Source organism: Salvelinus sp. IW2-2015, linkage group LG32, assembly GCF_002910315.2.
Source record: "Salvelinus sp. IW2-2015 linkage group LG32, ASM291031v2, whole genome shotgun sequence".
NCBI classification, from domain to species: domain Eukaryota; kingdom Metazoa; phylum Chordata; class Actinopteri; order Salmoniformes; family Salmonidae; genus Salvelinus; species Salvelinus sp. IW2-2015.
In genome coordinates this window covers 4,296,042-4,304,060 of record NC_036871.1, presented here as the reverse complement: position 1 = coordinate 4,304,060, position 8,019 = coordinate 4,296,042, and positions in this window count along the sequence as shown.

The following is an 8,019-nucleotide window of genomic DNA, read 5'->3' as shown; positions in this document are numbered from 1 at the left end:
AGAATTCATGGTCTCCCGTTAGACGCCGTTTCAGACAGAGGTCCGCAATTCACGTCACAGTTTTGGAGGGAGTTCTGTCGTTTGATTGGTGCTTCCGTCAGTCTCTCTTCCGGGTTCATCCCCAATCTAACGGTCAAGCAGAAAGGGCCAATCAGTCGATTGGTCGCATATTACGCAGCCTTTCGTTCGAAACCCTGCGTCTTGGGCAGAACAGCTCCCCTGGGCTGAGTACGCTCATAACTCGCTTCCTTCGTCTGCTACCGGGCTATCTCCGTTTCAGAGTAGTCTTGGGTACCAGCCTCCCCTGTTCTCGTCCAGCTCGCCGAGTCCAGCGTTCCCTCCGCTCAGGCTTTTGTCCAACGTTGTGAGCGCACCTGGAGGAGGGTCAGGTCTGCACTTTGCCGTTACAGGGCGCAGACTGTGAGAGCCGCCAATAAACGTAGGGTAAGGAGTCCTAGGTATTGTCGCGGTCAGAGAGTGTGGCTTTCCACTCGCAACCTCCCCCTTACGACAGCTTCTCGCAAGTTGACTCCGCGGTTCATTTGTCCGTTCCGTGTCTCTCAGGTCGTCAATCCTGTCGCTGTGCGACTGCTTCTTCCGCGACATCTTCGTCGCGTCCACCCTGTCTTCCATGTCTCCTGTGTCAAGCCTTTTCTTCGCGCCCCGTTCGTCTTCCCTCCCCCCCCCCGTCCTTGTCGAGGGCGCACCTATTTACAAGGTACGGAAGATCATGGATATGCGTTCTCGGGGACGTGGTCACCAGTACTTAGTGGATTGGGAGGGTTACGGTCCTGAGGAGAGGAGTTGGGTTCCATCTCGGGACGTGCTGGACCGTTCGTTGATTGATGATTTCCTCCGTTGCCGCCAGGGTTCCTCCTCGAGTGCGCCAGGAGGCGCTCGGTGAGTGGGGGGTACTGTTCCAGGTTTTGTCATTTATTTTCATGTCTTGTCCCTGTGCTTCCCTCTGCTGGTCTTATTAGGTTCTTTCCCTCTTTCTCTCTCTCTCTCTCCTCCTCCCTCTCTCCCTCTCCCGCTCTCTCTCTCTATCGTTCCGTTCCTGCTCCCAGCTGTTTCTCAATCTCCTAACGACCTCATTTACTCTTTCACACCTGTCCCCTATTTTGCCCTCTGATTAGAGTCCCTATTTCTCCCTCTGTTTTCCGCTCCTGTCCTTGTCGGATTCTTGTTTGATGTTTGCTGTCCTGCGTCCTTGTTCCGCCCTGTCGTGTTTTTGCCTGGAATAAAGACTCTGTTTCTTTAAGTCGCTTTTGGGTCCGCATTAATCAGCATAACAAAAATATCACAAATAGAGCTAGATAAAGCAAGAAGAATAATATACAGTACAAGTCAAAAGTTTGGATACACCTACTCATTCAAGGGTTTATTTCTACATTGTAGAATAATAGTGAAGACATTAAAAACTATGAAATAACACATATGGAAACATGTAGTAACCAAAAAGTGTTAAACAAATCCAAATATATTTTATATTTGAGATTCTTCAAAGTAGCCACCCTTTGCCTTGATGACAGCTTTGCACACTCTTGGTATTCTCTCAACCAGCTTCATGAGGTAGCCACCTGGAATGCATTTCAATTAACAAATGTGGCTTTTTAAAAGTTCATTTGTGTAATTTCTATCCTTCTTAATGCGTTTGAGCAAATCAGTTGTGTTGTGACAAGGTAGGGGTGGTATACAGAAGACAGTCCTATTTGATAAAATACCAAGTCCAAATTATGGCAAGAACAGCCCAAATAGCCTCCCGGGTAGTGGTGGTCTAAGGCACTGCATCGCAGTGCTAGCTGTGCCACCAGAGATTCTGGGTTCGAGCCCAGGCTCTGTCGCAGCTGGCCGTGACCGGGAGGCCCATGGGGCGGCGCACAATTGGCCCAGCGTCGTCCAGGTTAGGGAGGGTTTGTCTCATCGCGCACTAGCGACTCCTGTGTCAGGCCGGGCACAGTGTACGCTGACCAGGTCGCCAGGTGTACAGTGTTTCCTCCTACATATTGGTGGAGCTGGCTTCCGGGTTGGATGTGCATTGTGTCAAGAAGCAGGTTGGGTTGTGTTTCGGAGGACGCATGGCTCTCGACCTTTGCCTCTCCCGAGTCCGTGCGGGAGTTGCAGCGGTGAGGTAAGACTAACTAGATAAGACTAAGACTAAAAAAGGGGTTAAAAAAGAAATAAAAAACAGCCCAAATAAGCAAAGAGAAACAACAGTCCATCATTACTTTAAAAACTTCTTAAGGTTAGGCGTCCCGCTAGCTGGACACCTGTCGACAACATCCAGTGAAATTGTAGGGCGCGCAATTCAAATAAATAATCTTTATATATGTTCATAAATGTTTAATATTTAGTTTAAAAGCTTAAATTCTTGTTAATCTAACTGAGTTGTCCGATTTACGATAGGTTTTACAGCGAAAGAATACCATGCGATTGTTTGAGGACGGCGCACCACAACATATTTTTCAACCAGCACAGGCTTCATGAAATCACAAATAGCGATTAAATAAATCACTTACTTTTGAAAATCTTCCTCTGTTTGCAATCCCAAGGGTCCCAGCTACAACATGAATGGTCATTTTGTTATATAAAATCCTTCTTTATATCCCAAAAAGTCTGTTTAGTTGGCGCCATCGATTTCAGTAATCCACTCGTTCAACATGCAGACAAAGGATTCCAAATAGCTACCTCTTAAACTTTGTTCAAAAAAGTCAAACTCAAATCGAAGTTTATTTGTCACATGCGCCGAATACAACAGGTGTAGACCTTACAGTGTAATGCTTACTTACAGGCTCTAACCAATGGTGCAAAACAGGTATTAGGTGAAAAATAGGTAAGTAAAGAAATAAAACAACAGTAAAAAGACGGGCTATATCCAGTAGCGAGGCTATAAAATAGCAAGGCTACATACAGACACCGGTTAGTCAGGCTGATTGAGGTAGTATGTACATGTAGAAATGGATAAAGTGACTATGCGAATATGATGAACAGGCAGTAGCGTAAGAGAGGGGTTGGCGGGTGGTGGGTGGCGGGACACAATGCAGATAGACCGGTTAGCCAATGTGCGGGAGCACTGGTTGGTCGGCCCAATTGAGGTAGTTTGTACATGAATGTATAGTTAAAGTGACTATGCATATATGATGAACAGAGTAGCAGCAGCGTAAAAAGACGGGTTGGGGGGGCACACAATGGAAATAGTCCGGGTAGACATTTGATTACCTGTTCAGGAGTCTTATGGCTAGGGGGTAGAAGCTGTTGAGAAGCCTTTTGGACCTCGACTTGGCGCTCCGGTACCGCTTGCCGTGCGGTAGCAAAGAGAACAGTTTATGACTGGGGTGGCTGGGGTCTTTGGCAATTTTTAGGGCCTTTCTCTGACACCGCCTGGTGTAGAGGTCCTAGATGGCAGGCAGCTTAGCCCCAGTGATGTACTGTGCCGTACGCACTACCCTCTGTAGTGTCTTGTGGTCAGAGGCCGAGCAATTGCAGTACCAGTCAGTGATGCAACCAGTCAGGATGCTCTCGATGTTGCAGCTGTAGAAGCTTTTGAGGATCTCAGGACCCATGCCAAATCTTTTTAGTTTCCTGAGGGGGAATAGGCTTTGTCGTGCCCTCTTCACGACTGTCTTGGTGTGTTTGGACCATTCTAGTTTGTTGTTGATGTGGACACCAAGGAACTTGAAGCTCTCAACCTGCTCCACTACAGCCCTGTCGATGAGAATGGGGGCGTGCTCGGTCCTCCTTTTCCTGTAGTCCACAATAATCTCCTTAGTCTTGGTTACGTTGAGGGATAGGTTATTATTCTGGCACCACTCGGCCAGGTCTCTGACTTCCTCCCTATAGGTTGTCTCGTCATTGTCGGTGATCAGGCCTACCACTGTTGTGTCGTCTGCAAACTTAATGATGGTGTTGGAGTCGTGCCTGGCCATGCTGTTGTGGGTGAACAGGGAGTACAGGAGGGGACTGAGCACGCACCCCTGGGGAGCTCCATTGTTGAGGATCAGTGTGGCAGATGTGTTGCTACCTACCCTCACCACCTGGGGGTGGCCCGTCAGGAAGTCCAGGATCCAGTTGCAGAGAGAGGTGTTTAGTCCCAGGATCCTTAGCTTAGTGATGAGCTTTGAGGGAACTATGGTGTTGAACGCTGAGCTGTAGTCAATTAATAGCATTCTCACATAAGTGTTCCTTTTGTCCAGGTGGGAAAGGGCAGTGTGGAGTGCAATAGAGATTGCATCATCTGTGGGTCTGCTTGGGCGATATGCAAATTGGAGTGGGTCTAGGGTTTCTGGGATAATGGTGTTGATGTGAGCCATGACCAACCTTTCAAAGCACTTCATGGCTACGGACGAGAGTGCTATGGGTCTGTAGTCATTTAGGCAGGTTGCCTTTGTGTTCTTGGTTACAGGGACTATGGTGGTCTGCTTGAAACATATTGGTATTACAGACTCAATCAGGGACATATTGAAAATGTCAGTGAAGACACCTGCCAGTTGGTCAGCACATGCCCGGAGCACACGTCCTGGTAATCCGTCTGGCCCCGCAGCCTTGTATATGTTGACCTGTTTAAAGGTCTAACTCACGTCGGCTACGGAGAGCGCGATAACACATTCGTCCGGAACAGCTGATGCTCTCATGCATGCCTCAGTGTTGCTTGCCTCGAAGCGAGCATAGAAGTGATTTAGCTCGTCTGGTAGGCTCGTGTCACCGGGCAGCTCGCGGCTGTGCTTCCCTTTGTAGTCTATAATAGTTTGCAAGCCCTGTCACATAAGACGAGCGTCGGAGCCGGTGTAGTATGATTCAATCTTAGCACTGTATTGATACTTTGTCTGTTTGATGGTTCGTGGCAGGGCATAACAGGATTTCTTGTAAGCTTCCGGGTTAGAGTCCTGCACCTTTAAAGTGGCAGCTCTACCCTTCAGCTCAGTGCGAATGTTGCTTGTAATCCATGGCTTCTGGTTGGGGTATGTACGTACAGTCACTGTGGGGACGACGTCCTCAATGCACTTGTTGATAAAGCCAGTGACTGATGTGGTGTATTCCTCAATGCTATCGGAAGAATCCCGGAACATGTTCCAGTCTGTGATAGCAAAACAGACCTGTAGTTTAGCATCTGCTTCATCTGTCCACTTTTTTATAGACTGAGTCACTGAGTCAGGAAGCATTCCTGCTTTAATTTTTGCTTATAAGCAGGAATCAGGAGGATAGAGTTGTGGTCGGATTTACCAAATGGAGGGAGAGCTTTGTAAACGTCTCTGTGTGTGGAGTACAGGTGATCTATAAACTATGTTTATATTTAATCCTCAGGTATCCTAAAATGTATATAAACTATAATATTTCATACGGTGAGTAGTATGTTCAATAGAAAAGTAAAATTAGTAAGCACGCGTCCTCTTGGTGGCGCGACGACAGACTGATATTGTACAGGGACTCTGTACAAAAACGTCAAATTCTTGCTAGTTTTTAAAAAAACATGCCTGAAAAAATGAACAAAGACTGTTGACATCTATTGGAAGCCATGAGAATTGCAATCTGGGTGCTGGAATTACATATAATGGAAAGCTATGGGTTCTAAGAGCCTGGGAGCAAAAGAAAAAAAACATTGGTTGGTTTATCATAACATTGGTTGGTTTACCATATCAATTGTGTTATAGTCTCATACATTATTTTAACATTTCTACAAACTTCAAAGTGTTTTCTATCCAACGCTATTAAGACATGAAGGTCAGTCAATACAAAACATTTCAAGAACATTGAACGTTTCTTCAAGTGCAGTCGCATCAAGCGCTATGATGAAACTGGCTCTCATGAGGACCGCCACAGGACAGGAAGACGCAGAGTTACCTCTGCTGCAGAGGATAAGTTAGAGTTAACTGCACCTCAGATTGCAGCCCAAATAAATGCTTCACAGAGATCAAGTAAAAGACACATCTCAACATCAACTGTTCAGAGGAGACTGCGTGAATCAGGCCTTCATGGTCGAATTGCTGCAAAGACACCACTACTAAAGAACCCCAATAAGAAGAAGAGACCTGCTTGGGCCAAGAAACATGAGCAATGGACATTAGACCGGTGGACATCTGTCCTCTGGTCAAACAGGAAGTACCATTGACGCGTTCAATACGGAAGTGGTCCGATAAAGCGGATGCTAAGCTACAGGCCTGTTTCGCTAGCACAGATTGGAATATGTTCTGGGATTCATCCGATAACACTGACGAGTTTACCACATCAGTCACCGGCTTCATTAATAAGTACATCCACGACTTCATCCCCACAGGGACCATTCATACATATCCTAACCAGAAGTAATGGATTACAGGCCCCATCTGCATTGAGCTAAAGGCTAGAGCTGCTGCTTTCAAGGAGTGGGACACTAATTTGGACACTCATAACAAATCCCGATACGACCTTTGATGAGCCATCACAGGCAAAGTGTCAATATAGAACTGAGATTGAATCCTACTACAACAGCTCTGATGCTCGTAGGAAGTTTCAGGGCTTGCAAACTGTCAAGGATTATAAAGGAAAATCCAGCCGCAAGCTGCCCAGTGACCCGAGCCTAAGAGACAAGCTAAATTCATTCTATGCTTGCTTTGAGGCAAGCAACTGTTAATGCTAGCTGGCTATTCACTGTGTCTAGGAGGGTTTCATGCATTTTGAAGTGTGTGATAAAAAAAAAAAAATACTAACGACATGCCACTGACTTTGAGTAAAGCCAAAGTGTCTATGTATGCGGATGACTCAACACTATACACATCAGCTACTACAGCGACTGAAATGACTGCAACACTCAACAAAGAGCTGCAGTTAGTTTCAGAGTGGGTAGCAAGGAATAAGTTGGCCCTAAATATTTCTAAAACTAAAAGCATTGTATTTGGAACAAAACACTCACTAAACCCTAAATCTCAACTAAATCTTGCAATAAATAATGTGGAAATTGAGCAAGTTGCGATGACTAAACTGCTTGGTGTTTCACTAGATTGTAAACTGTCATGGTCAAAACATATCGATGCAGTAGTAGCTAAGATGAGGAGACGTCTGTCTATAATAAAGCAATGCTCTGCCTTCTTAACAACACTATCAACAAGGCAGGTCCTACAGGCCCTAGTTTTGTCGCACTTTGACTACTGTTCAGTCGTGTGGTCAGGTGCCACAAAAAAGGACTTGCTCAGAACAGGGCAGCACGGCTGGCCCTTGGATGTACACAGAGAGCTAATATTAATATGTCTCTTCTATCTCTTCTGGCTGAAAGTGGAGGAGAGATTGACTTCATCACTACTTTTATTTATGAGAGGTATTGACATGTTGAATGCACCGAGCTGTCTGTCTAAACTTCTGGCACACAGCTCGGACACCCATGCATACCCCACAAGACATGCCGCAAGAGGTCTCTTCACAGTCCTTAAGTCTAGAACAGACTATGGGAGGCACACAGTACCACATAGAGCCATGACTACATGGAACTCTATTCCACATCAAGCAACTGACGCAAGCAGTAAAATTTTATTTAAAAAACACCTTATGGAAAAGCGGGGACTGTGAAGCAACACAAACATTTGCACAGACACATGCATACACACACACGATAACATACGCACTATACATACACATGGATTTAGTACTGTAGATATGTGGTAGTGGTAGAGTAGGGGCCTGAGGGCACACAGTGTGTTGTGAAATCTGTGAATGTATTGTAATGTTTATAAAATTGTATAAACTGCCTTAATTTTGCTGGACCCCAGGAAGAGTAGCTGCTGCTTTGGAGTTTGTCACACAACACAATGCCACAGATGTCTTAAGTTGAGGGACCGTGCAGTTGGCATACTGACTGCAAGAATGTCCACCAGAGCTGTTGCCAGATAAAAATTAAATTATTTCTCTACCAACGTCGTTTTAGATAATTTGGCAATACGTCGAACCAGCCTTGCAACTGCAGACCATGTGTATGGAGTCGTGTGGTTTGCTGATATCAACATTGTGAATAGAGTGCCCCATGGTGGCGGTGGGGTTATGGTATAGGCAGGC